Source organism: Serinus canaria, chromosome 12 (assembly GCF_022539315.1).
Source record: "Serinus canaria isolate serCan28SL12 chromosome 12, serCan2020, whole genome shotgun sequence".
NCBI classification, from domain to species: Eukaryota; Metazoa; Chordata; class Aves; order Passeriformes; family Fringillidae; genus Serinus; species Serinus canaria.
In genome coordinates this window covers 15,815,776-15,827,993 of record NC_066326.1, presented here as the reverse complement: position 1 = coordinate 15,827,993, position 12,218 = coordinate 15,815,776, and positions in this window count along the sequence as shown.

Here is a 12,218-nt window from a genome sequence, read left to right as displayed (position 1 = left end):
CAGCTCATATCCAGAAGCAATGGTGATATTAAGTAATTTCAAATGTCTGGAGCACTCTAGCCCTCTCTTACTCCTGAGGAAGGAGATGTGATTACATGTATGTGGAGTGTGAGGACAGAAACCCAAGCAGGGTGTTCAGGAAATGTCAAAGTAAAGGTAATAGTGTCTATAGAGAAGCTCCCACAGACAGGGTTAATCTCAGTCTGATGACAGTATTGAGATACACATCACCCAAATATTCTATTCTCCCCTTCTTTCTGTCTCCCAGAGACTCTTCCAGATCTCTCTCCTCTGACAGGAAGAGGTAGCAGAGCTGAAGGAATATTTGCTAAAGACCATAGAGAGCTAAGCAGTCACAACTGCACAATGGATTCAAGATCAGCCCATCCATTTCCCAAAGAGGGGCTGTGTGAAGAGGAAGTCGGTGAAGGTTGAAACACATCCTGTATGAGACCAGGGTTGACTGTGAACATCATGCCATTCCTGTTCCTCTAGCACAAGAGATACCAGAACAAAGAAATGGCTTCTGTGGGTGGGTTTAATTTTTAACAAGTTACTGTGTGGCTATTGTATCAAATTTTGGGTGTTTATCCTTGCAAGGTCTGTTGCAAACACTGTAATTTTCCAGCAGCCAGGTACACTGAAGACAAAAGTACTAATAATGTGACATCACTACTTTTGTTCCATAGCAACATCCCCCCCACCCCTTACACAACAGGTTGTAAGTCTGTAAAACTCTGCATTTTACAGCACTATAAAACTCCTCCAGCTGTTATAAATATATCATTTTAAGCACTTGCATTTGAAAAAACGAAACAGAAAAATACCACTGAAAAGTTCAATGCTTTTTCTTCTCTGCATTCAATTGTATTAACTTTTTCCCTGCTGGTCTTCCAGACCCACTGCTGGGCTGGCAGATTTCCACGGAAACCAGAGAACGCTCAAGATTCACACAGGCTGTTTGCTGGTACAAAGCAACTATTTTGCTATGAGAGATGTCCAGTGGGGGTGAACCTTTAATAAAAGGATACATCTAGCGTGTTTGACAACATGATGTGTACACGCCATCTAATCAGGTCCAGGGCCATTGGCAATGGACTTGTAGAAATGGAATTCATCATGATACTGTAGGATGGGACAATAGTCACTGGTAGAGTTGCTTCCTATCTGCAGAGAAAGGGTCTGTTGCTGTGGCTATTGGCTATAACTTCACTTTATGCCTCAATTAAGTTCTCAGCAAAGCACTTAATCCCACCAGAAATCTTTAATTGTATCAGTTGTTAGGTGGGACAGTCTTCACCACAGGTGTAGCTATAGGTTACATGCCTTCACTGAAGCAGGGGAAGAGGCAGAGGCTATACAGTGGCACACGTCCAATTCTTACCTAAGGAGTGCACAGGCATTAGGAGGGCAGGGAGTTGGGACCGCCTCATCACTTGGCAATCCGCTTGTTTTCAGTAGTGCTTGTGTTAAAAGCTTGCTCTTTTGCTTCTGTTTTGGGTATGCTGGTTCAGGTAGTGTCTATAAAATGATGAATTAAATATGCACTGTTTGAAACCAACAGAAGTTTTCCCACCAATTTAAATTTGGGAAAGACACTTCAAGTCTGAGAAGCACCCATGGAGTCTCTTTTAGGAATCCAAAGAGAGGCAAACCTCAGCCTGAACTTGTGCCTTCTGTGGAAACAGAAGCTACTGTAGTCCTCAATCACCAGTACCTCCCATAGTGAAGAGATAGTGAAGAATATTGACTACTTGTTGCTTCTGCTTTAATTGAAGCACTCCAGAGAAGGGTTTGGCTCTCACTCTGTACAGTGATAGGTTTTCTCAGAGCCATGATTCTACTAAAAGAGTAAATCTGTTGCTAGAACAGAATGAAAACCATTATTAGCTAATTGCAGGTGAGTTCTACCTCAGGCATGCTCTAAGATGGGAGCCTTACTTTACTGTGCTGTGGATTTTACCATTACAAATGCAGCTTCAGATCTTTTCCTTTTTATACATGCTACTATGATTTATATTTTTCTTGCCAGTGCTTGAAGCCATCATGACAGTGTATTGGGTAATGACAGGATAATTGTTTGTTTTATTGATCATTATAAACCATTCAGCATCTCTACATGATTTATAGCATTTTAAATACTCTCTCCTTTCCTCTCCATTCCCCTGCCATCGGGACAGCTAAGTGGATCAAAAGCCCACTGGCTACAAGCAATCCAATTAACAATGACAAAAAAGAAAGAAAAAACTTTGGAAGTAAATGAGTCCTCACACCATTTCTTTGATGGTTCCCTATTGATCCTTTCACATTGAAAAATGTGGAGCAGTTAGAATTGTGAAAAAACGAAAGTGCAGGGGAGGAAGGAAGAGGGAAGGGGATGTGCTAATGGGCTTCTTCATTCAAGTTCAGACTTTGCAATGAAGTTGTGCTCACATACCAGGATGTCAGTGTTCCATTGCTGGGTCAGGACTACAGGCAGCTCAGGTTGTTGGTGCTCAGCCCACAGTCCAACAGCTTTGGGCAATGTCCTCTGGAAGATTCATCAGAGCAGCTGATGGAGGTGCAGCTCATTGTCACTGCAGTCCACTGAGACACTGCCATCATGTCCCAGGAAAGAGAGAATCTGAGGCCAACCCTTACAAGTGTAGTTTTATCCACCAATTCATTTCCTTCCACGTGCACTGGGATGTTTTTATTTGTGCATGCAGCAGACATGTATATCTGAGACATTTCAGCTACAGTTTACCCACTGGCCACTTGCTCAACCACCAAATAACCCTTCCAACTTCCTACTCACACAGTGTCACCCCATTCCTTCAAAAAAACCATCAGGCACCATTATAAAGACAGTACAGTACTGATACCAAGAATTTCCATGCATTTATAACTGAAATTACAGCAATTTTCTCTGTAGAACCAGAGTTTTCAGCTGCAAGATCTAGGTAGATGTCAGCATGTCATAAGCACCCTGCTATTCACACACTGCTAAACAGTATGAGGCGTCCCAGCAGATGGGAAGGGGAACACACTAGAGAACAGGCATATAATCACTGGAATAGGTGGTGCTTGCCTGACTTCTACTTGGAAATACCTGAAGAGACAGGAATTAGTGCATTTACATACTTGAAAAGTCACAAGAGTGTTTTGGGACTGTTGGGGAAACCACTAAAAAATGAAGAGGGTGCTGGAAGAGGTCCCTTACCCACTTACATCTTTATCTCCAAATTTATAAGGAGACACTCACTGGAATTTTTATCTGTCCTTTCAGCAAATTGATTAGGAGAGAACAGATGAGGGGAAGGGACGTAAGTTGCCCCTTGGCCATCTTTGCACGTTACTGAACCAGTAGGTGGAAATCCAGTAATGCAGAAGAGTTAGGCAGGGGAGAAGTCCTTGGAAGAGTCCTTTATCCACCTGATGTTGAAATATGAATGATGGGCACTCCTGAGCCCATTTCTCTCTGCAGGTATGAGTATGACTACATTGCAATCAGGAAAGTGATTGCAGCACATACTGGCATCCCTCAGCTACTTCAGATTTAGAGAGCAATGCTTTATCCTGTGCAACTTCTCTTTATTTATTGAAGACAGGTGCCCCTGTGAAAAGCCAGCATTGTGCCCCCATTTTTACTGCCATCTAGTTGAATACCTCGACATCACTGTCAGAAGGCAAGGAAGAAATTCTGGATGGAGCCCATATATTCAAAGCATACACTGAAAGTCTAAAAATAAAACCTTATCATCATGTTCATTTGGCCATCCAGGACTGGTCATCCTGCTATACATATACACAGACACTGGTTCATTTTGAAAATAGCTCACAGCTCCCAACCACCCTCATATTAAGGATGAACATCCCTTCACATGGGTTTACCTGACAGCTCTGAGTGAAACCTCTACTCCTCTCTAGTAAATGTGATCAAACTCCGTCCTGATTTTTCATGTTCCTTTACATTCAAAATCAACTTTTCTCTTCCTCAAGGTATACTTTTTTCCTATGAGACACAGGCATGACATAATCAAGAAATCCAAACTCTGGGTGCCTGACAGAAGATTTTCTCTGAAATACAGAACTACTTTATAGCAATCAATAAAGCACTAGAGTAAACCCATGCCTTCAGTGGAAATTCCTCCAGCTAAAATTGAGCTTAATATCAGCTAAGGTACCATCACTGGAGGACTTAACAGTACTCATCAGAGAAGAAACTGTTCTGTTATCATTGCACCAATTGCTTTTGTCTCTGGTTGCCTTTGAAAACTCCAGTCTGGTAAATATTCCCTGTTCACTGTCTGTTGCCATCTCCTTACCCAGCAAGAGAAAGGACAACATATGGTTTTGAAATCTTACAGAACAGACGTATCTGCAAAATCTGCCTGTTGAGTACATGTTACACTTCCCAGCACAATGAGCTGATGCCATCAAATGGGAATAAGCTTTGGAGGGGAGGGTCCCAAACCTAGAAGACTTTTCCAGTTCATTCTCTTGGGTTCCGTAGAAGAATACTGGAGTCATAAGGAAGTCTCCAGAAATAGCAAGAATCAAATGCTGTTGGTTCGAACTCAGTGGAAGGGAAATTTCAGTCCCTTGAATGGTTTCATAATGCAGCAGGGCACATCTCAAGCAAAGGAAACAGTCTAGCAGAATTGCATTAATTTTCATGAACCCAGCAGCCCTGGAAAATCATGAAAACTTCAACATAATGAAAGCCTGGAAGGGAAAAACCTGCCCTCTTCTTCACTGCTGGAGAATCTGAATGCAGATTCCATCAAAGGAGAGAGCCTGAGAATCCACAGCAGGAATAAAAATTAACCCTTTGGCTCGTGGGACTGCAGGGTTGAGGAGTCACCATTCTCCCAGTTACTCATCTGCCAAAAGAGATAAACTCCTGTATGAGGGCTGCCCATCTCTATGCAATTAGACCTTAGCACTCTGCATGACACAATGAACTGCTGCCAGCAGGAATTAAAGAAGACATTTCCTTCTGTCTTCACAGTATTTATCTTCTGCCCTCATTTCTCAGGCCCTGTCTCATTGATTTTAGTAGAAATGGGATGTATGTATTGGATTGATAATGTCCTAAATGGATGAATGATGCTCCTAACAAAACAAACAAAAATGCAGTTTCTTGTCCTTATGTGAAGTGAAAAAAATCAACCCCAAGTGCAACCCCCTGCCAGACTGTGTAAATGAGCTTATCCTTTCAGATATTCCCATCTCCTGCATGTTACTCAAACGTTGGACCTCTGAACACAGAGAACATGAATTGTCTACATATTACTACTATTGTTACTGAGCAGAAGAATAACTTAATTCTGAAAACTATCTTAAGTACTTCATGCCTGCTTCATGCTACTGCATTTTGATGAAGCCACACCACTGAATGTAAACACAGGTTGCATTCTGTGGGGCCACAAAGGTTCCTTGGCTTTATTCCTACCTTTGCTAGTTGTGAAGCAGACAGCAATTAGCAAACAGCAGTTGCTCTTCCAGGAGCTTTGCTGACATCATCTCCAATGCCAGGGAACAAACAAAGCTCTTTTAGCAGGATAAAAAGCACAACATGCATTGAGATTGTTGTTGTTAAACAAAAATAACCAAGCTAATTTCAGCTCCATTTAAAAGCATGGGAAATAATCATTGCTCAGTGAATGGGAAAAGGACAAAATCAGTACAGAGAGAAATCATTTGCAGGGTCGTGAGAGACTTCTACAAGCCATGAGTACTGAAATTATTTTTACTATTACTCATCAGTGCCATTAAATATTGCCCCCTAGTACAAGGATTTGGGAACCTTTCAATTTAAAGAATTTCTATATATGTATATTTTCCCCATTTTCTCACCTTCATCTCTTCTACCATAAACATTTACAATTAAACAAAATTATAATTTATGAAGCCTTGTTTGCTCAAGTGACTTTCCTCAGTAAATTTAGCCCCCTTGGAAGGACACTGAGAACAGCTGATCAACACTGTACTGGTTGCTGCACAATTAGAGAGGAAGAAATATTACTGATTTAACTGGCACAGTAAAAAATTTGCAGATGCGCAAGTCAAACACAGATAAATTGACAGACTTGCTCCAGTTTGTCTAAAGTGCCAATCAGGGAGAAAGGATTGAAGCCACAGTTGCTGAGCCACTGTCCTATGCCTTAACCACAAAACCATTGTTTTTGAGATTTAGATCTTAATCGCACTGGAACAAGCCCAGAACTACTTTATTGTCTCAGTGCAGCATCCCCAGAGATACCACTGTAACCCTAAAGATAATTTTGCTCAGAATGATCAGCATCCTGCTGACCACAGCCTACCTCATTCATTTTCCTCCTGGTCATGACATTTCCCATCTGCTGGCCTCCAGAACAACTTTCTCAGGAGCAGAGGGCTGGGATTTCTCCTGCCCCTGCATTTCAAAGAGGAATGCTTCTCACGAAGGTTCTGGTCCTGCGGTCCAGGTGCATGGCAGGGCCTCTCTTGACCTCCCACCTGCCCACAAATCCAGAGTTAGATCAGAGAGAGCATGACTTTGGCCACCTGGGCTACAGGAACACCCTCAGGCAGGGCAGGGTTCACAGAGCAGCTGGCTTGTCTGCAGGTGAACCTCAGCAGACAATCCAGTGGGATTGCTGTCACATTTCCACAGGGGAAATGTGGATCTACCCCTCAGGAGGGGTGGGCTGTCGTTTCTTCCTTCAGGCAGATTCCTGACTTTCCACTTTCAAAGGCCCTGAAAAGGAGCCCTAGTCCCTTTCACACACCAAACCCACCTGAGGGCATGAGGCTGGCCTTCCAAAGACCACACCTGGATATGCTCCCTGCCCTTCCAAAAGGGCACCCTTTTGCAGGTGTGCTACCTGCCCTTCTCTGGCCCTTCTTCCACCCAGCACTGCAAAACTCAGACATTCAGCTGGTCTGACCAGCTCCCGTTCTCTCACAGGTACCTCCACACCTTCCATCTTCTCTTCAGATGGTCCCAGGGCAGCTGCTCATTACAGGACCTCAGAGCTCCTTCTCTGAGAAACTACTGCGCTTGCAGCCTTGGGTCTCTTCCACTTCAAAGGCCTTTCCCCTCATGCTCTTGGGACTGACCCCCTTCAGGGGGCTCTGTTCCCCTCAGGGCTCTGTTCCCCTCATGGTGCCAAGACTCACCATCTCAGGGGCTGCTCCCCTCACAGTCCCAGCACTCTCTCACTGTTTCTGAGGGGCTCGGCTCCCCTCACAGTGCCAGGACCCTCCTCCCATCTCTGAGGGGCTCTGCTCCCCTCACAGTGCCAGGACCCTCCTCCCATCTCTGAGGGGCTCGGCTCCCCTCACAGTGCCAGGATCCTCCTCCATCTCTGAGGGCTCGCTCCCTCACAGTGCCAGGACCCTCCTCCCATCTCTGAGGGCTCGCTCCCTCACGTGCCGGACCTCCTCCATCTCTGAGGGCTCGGCTCCCCTCACCGTGCCAGGACCCTCCTCCCATCTCTGAGGGGCTCGGCTCCCCTCACAGTGCCAGGACCCTCCTCCCATCTCTGAGGGGCTCGGCTCCCCTCACAGTGCCAGGACCCTCCTCCCATCTCTGAGGGGCTGCCTCCCTCATGATTCAGCAGTCCTCTCCTCCGAGGGCCATTCCCGCAGGGCTGATGGGGAGGGAAGAGCCCTGGGGAGAGATGAGATGTGAGGCCGAATGCTCAGGGAAAATGACCATGTGTTTGTATAATCTGATGCAAATGGATGTATATTTATGCAAATGTGTGTTAAGCAGATTCTACTGATGCTCTGGCTTCAAATATTGGTAAGTGTGTGCTTATACCTATAAAACACCCTTATAACTCCCCTGAAAGCTGCAGTGACCCCGTTGATGTGTTAATATATACACACAGACAAGGCACTGTCTTTACTTAAGACCAAAAAGTAAAGTACCTGCAATTGTTTAAAGCTTTAATGAGGCTGTTGGATGTATTTGATCAAGTTTTCTGGCTAAATTCCAGTGAGTATAATTATACCTCATCTACCTACCCCAGCTCTCCCACCTGGTAAAATGTTTTTCTGTTTTCTTCTGGTACGAGGTGTTAAATATCTACTATTACCCCAGACACTAATACATGGGTTAGCTGCTTCCCGTGTCAGGAATGTGCCAGTGCTCAAGCTGGGAATGTTTCAGGGATCATGTGCTTCCCATGTCTGTGACTCAAAGGGAAATAGAAGGGTCAATTAGCTGTGGGCAAATTTAATTCATGTGATGAGTATTCTCCTTCAACATTGCCTTATCAAGTGGCCCAAAGTTCTTTCTAATTTGCAGGGGAGTTTATGTTGTAAGCTAGAAATGTTTGTGAAATTGATTTGTAACTCAGTATGTATATAATAACACCTGCATATATGATTGTATAGAAAGTGACTCTGTAACCAGATAATCAATGGATGTTGTTAAGTTCCTGAATTAAGCTTGAGACAGAATTAAAGTGGTAAGGAAAAGCTCTGAAATTATTGTTGTGCTAAAAACATGCCTTGAAACATACCGTGAAATTGACTCAGCTATTCCCTCAGAGCTGGGATGGGGAGGTACTCATATTCAGAAAGTATCAGGAACTTTGTGTGTGTGGCAGAGGACTACAAAAGTTGTGTTGAAGGTGGCATCATCATGGCACAGCCACTTATAAACAGAAGAGAATCTCTGTGTTGTCTCATAAATTGAAGCTGAAATAAATTGTAAACAATACTGAGTTGAGGGATTTGATCTGATTCAGAGTTTCAGAGCAAATATTAAATAGCCTAGAATGTGGATGTATGCCATGTTTTATATTCATAAGAGTGTGCTTCTATGTGCATTAATTTAGTCACATAATGAGTGACTAAAATCTTCCTTTTCCCCAAAAGCACTTTTAAAAATTGCTGCTAAATTTCCAGATATTCCTATGTGCTCTCTAAAAGGAAATAAAAATGCAATTAGAGGGAATGTTAATTTCCTCAGGACTAGAACACACAGGAGGATGGATCATTGCTCTGTGTCTGCTCCCAGTCTGCTTGGTGGGTCTGGGCAAATTGGCTCTCCATGCTTGTTTACCTTTTCTTAAAATGGAGATCATGTCTCCAACCTTTGTAAGGCATTTTAAGACTTAATGGTGAAAAGTGTTGTAGAAGTGTTAGATACTATTAAGGGTGTTCAGACTTTTCATTTAGAATTACAAAAGATAAGAGTTTGGACATTAGAAATTAGGGCTGTACTGGTAACTTCAGATTCTGTGTCAAGCACCGTTTTTATTTTCCAGAATGACTAACAGAGTAAACCATTCTTCAGTGTGTGAATGGCAGTTATTTTTCCAAAAAAAAGAAAAAGGTAAAAAGGTAAATTATTCTTTGTTTCTGGGAATTTCTTTGCTGTTTTAAGGAGATATGCTTTGGGTTATTTTCCTCAGGGAACAATTTAAATTACTTTTTTGTTCATTACAGATTTCATCTGCATATTTTCATTGTGTAAGACATTCTTCTAATTCAGAGATTTTTGCAAGCAGCATTTTATTTAGTATGTTTTTTAATCACTTTTTTCCCCAGCTTTTGAACTTCACTACACTGAGAACATGTTTAAAGGAGTCAGAATCCACCTATGCCATTGGAATAGTTCTCTACTGTGTAGTGGAAATGGAGACACCCAGAGAACGGTGTGGATTGCCCCAGGTGAAAGAGGGCTGATTCTCCTACCTTCACTAGGTAAGTGGAAATTTCTGATTAGATCTATAGCACTTTCTCAATAACTGAGTCAGGATTTGGTGTAAGTTATTTAATGAGCAGTCATAGTCATTGACTTCTCACAATTTTCACTCAGAATCACAAAATCCATTAGGTTAGGAAAAACCTCCAAGGTGATCAAGTCCAACCTTTGACCAATCACCTCATGACAACTAGACCATGTCACAAAGTGCCACGTCCAGTTATTTTTTGACCACCTCCAGGGATGGTGACTCTATCCCTAGGCAGCCCCTTCCAATGCCTGACAACCCTTTCTGTGGAGAAGTTCTTCCTGATGTCCAGCCTGGATCTTCCCTGGCAACAGCTTGAGGCCATGGTCTCTGCTCCTATTGCTTGTTACCAGGGAGAAGAGGCCAACTCCCACCTGGCTACAACCTCCTCTGAGTGAGTTGTAGAGAGCATAAAGGCCCCTCCCAAGCCTCCTTTTCTCCAGACTAAACACCCCCATCTCCCTCACCTGCTCCTTATAAGACTTACTTTCTAAACTCTTCCCCAGTTCCTTTCTTGCAGTGAGGGCCCCAGAACTGGACGCAGGGTTCAAGGTGTGGCACAGGGTTCACCAGTGCCAATTACAGAGGGTTATCACTTCCTTGGTCCTGCTGGCAGCACAGTTTCTGATACACTCCTGGATGCCATTGGCCTTCTTGGCCACCTGGGCACACCTGGGCTCATGTTCAGCTGCTGTCAGCCAGCACTCCCAGATTTTTTTCCCACTAGGCCACCTTCCAGTCATTCTGCTCTTTGTGGTAATGCTGCAGGGACTTCTTATTATCACCAAACTGCATTTTATTATGTCTGGAAATATTTAATGTTTTTCTTTAATTGGTATAATCTGGAGTTATTTGAACCTCAGCTTTTATGTTTTAAGAGAGTGTATTTCTAAACTGGCTGATAAGCTTGCAGACATTTTCAGCATGTGCCATTAGACCTTGGAAGTCAGATGGAGCCGTAAAGAAACTGTGGTATGTGCACACGTGTGTGTAAGGTTTTTACAATAAATGGAGTTTGTCTCCTGGAACAGAAAAGTAAACTCTGCATTGGTGCTGAGTGGTGTAGTTGCAGTTCTCTGCCTTTGTGTGGAAAAGTCAGCAGGATCTGCAGCACTCCTTGGAATCCATGTGGATACTGTGGACTCCTCTGACTCCTGCTCAGGGATTCTCACTTGAAGGATTACAGGCAACTTCAATTCTGCTAAGATAATTTTGCTGTTTCTTTGCTGAACTAATTTTCACAGTGACAAAAATACTCTTGCAAAAGTCACATTCTTTTCTGAGATTTGTCTTGGATTACTACAATGATATGCAACATATTAAAAGGATTTGCCTCATCTTGTGATTGGCCTCCATCCTGGCCAACAAAGCAGGGATTGAGCTTGGTTCTCTAGAATTAACAACTGAGCTTCAGGCTCTAGCAAGCCCATGGTCTCTGGCAGGGCACAAAGGCGTTTGGTAACAAACGCTGACCTGAGGTTATGCCATGACACTTTGTTTCCTCCTTCCCCCACAGGTTTGCTCCTTAGATATTCCGCTGTATTTTCATGGAATGATGTTCTGGGGTATCATCTGTGACAGCTGGGGTTGCTGGAGTAGGGGAATGGTTCATTTCAGAGGTGTTTGGTTTCTAGGGTTTAAGGACATACACGAGGTCAATCTGTCAATCAGCAGAAGAAGAGAACACCACTGCAATAGTGCTGCCCTGCAGAATTGCAGTTGGAGCACCTCTGGGATTCAGTTTCTTGGCCCCTTCTGTTGCTTTACCTCGGGCAAATTACTACATCTCCATCTCTAGCCTCACACACCAGAACACTTGGCATAGGCCCCATAAATCTTCTGAGCTGTCTACCTTCTGAAGGCATATCCCTCGTGCGGTAAAATTAGGAAGTGATCATCATGGATCATAAATCCATTGGCCTTGGCTGTGTGTCTAACTTGTATCCAAAGTTGGATGCTGAGAGCTCAGTTTCATGGTACACAGGGGCGTGGGTTCACTGCACTTTTCAGCTGCAAGAAGTACATGCAGATTTCTCTGGGTCATATTCTTCTTTGTCCTAGTACAGTTTGCTCTATAATCTCCCAGCCTCATTTTGTCTGTTTGTAAAATCCAATGTGTACCTATTTATCTGTGGAATGCACTGGATAGACCTAGATAGAGAAGCAAGTAATGTTCTCTATTTTACTCACCTCCAGGGGCCTAGAAGAGTTAATGTCTGCACAATGCCTTAGCAAGTGTAAAAGTGCTTGGCTTCATTATATATTTATTAATGTGCAAGAAAACTACACAAAATAATAAAACATGCAATGTACCTAAAATTGACTGTGGGCAGAGGAAAGATCTTCAATCTAACCTTAAAACATAATGCAAGTCATGTGAATGAATAGAGGTAGGTGTGTTTCCCACCCAATCCAGCACAAATGGGAAAGGGTCCTATATTTGGAAATAGCACAGGGCCCAGAGGGGGCTGTGTCTAGATGAGAATTCCCATGTGGAGACAG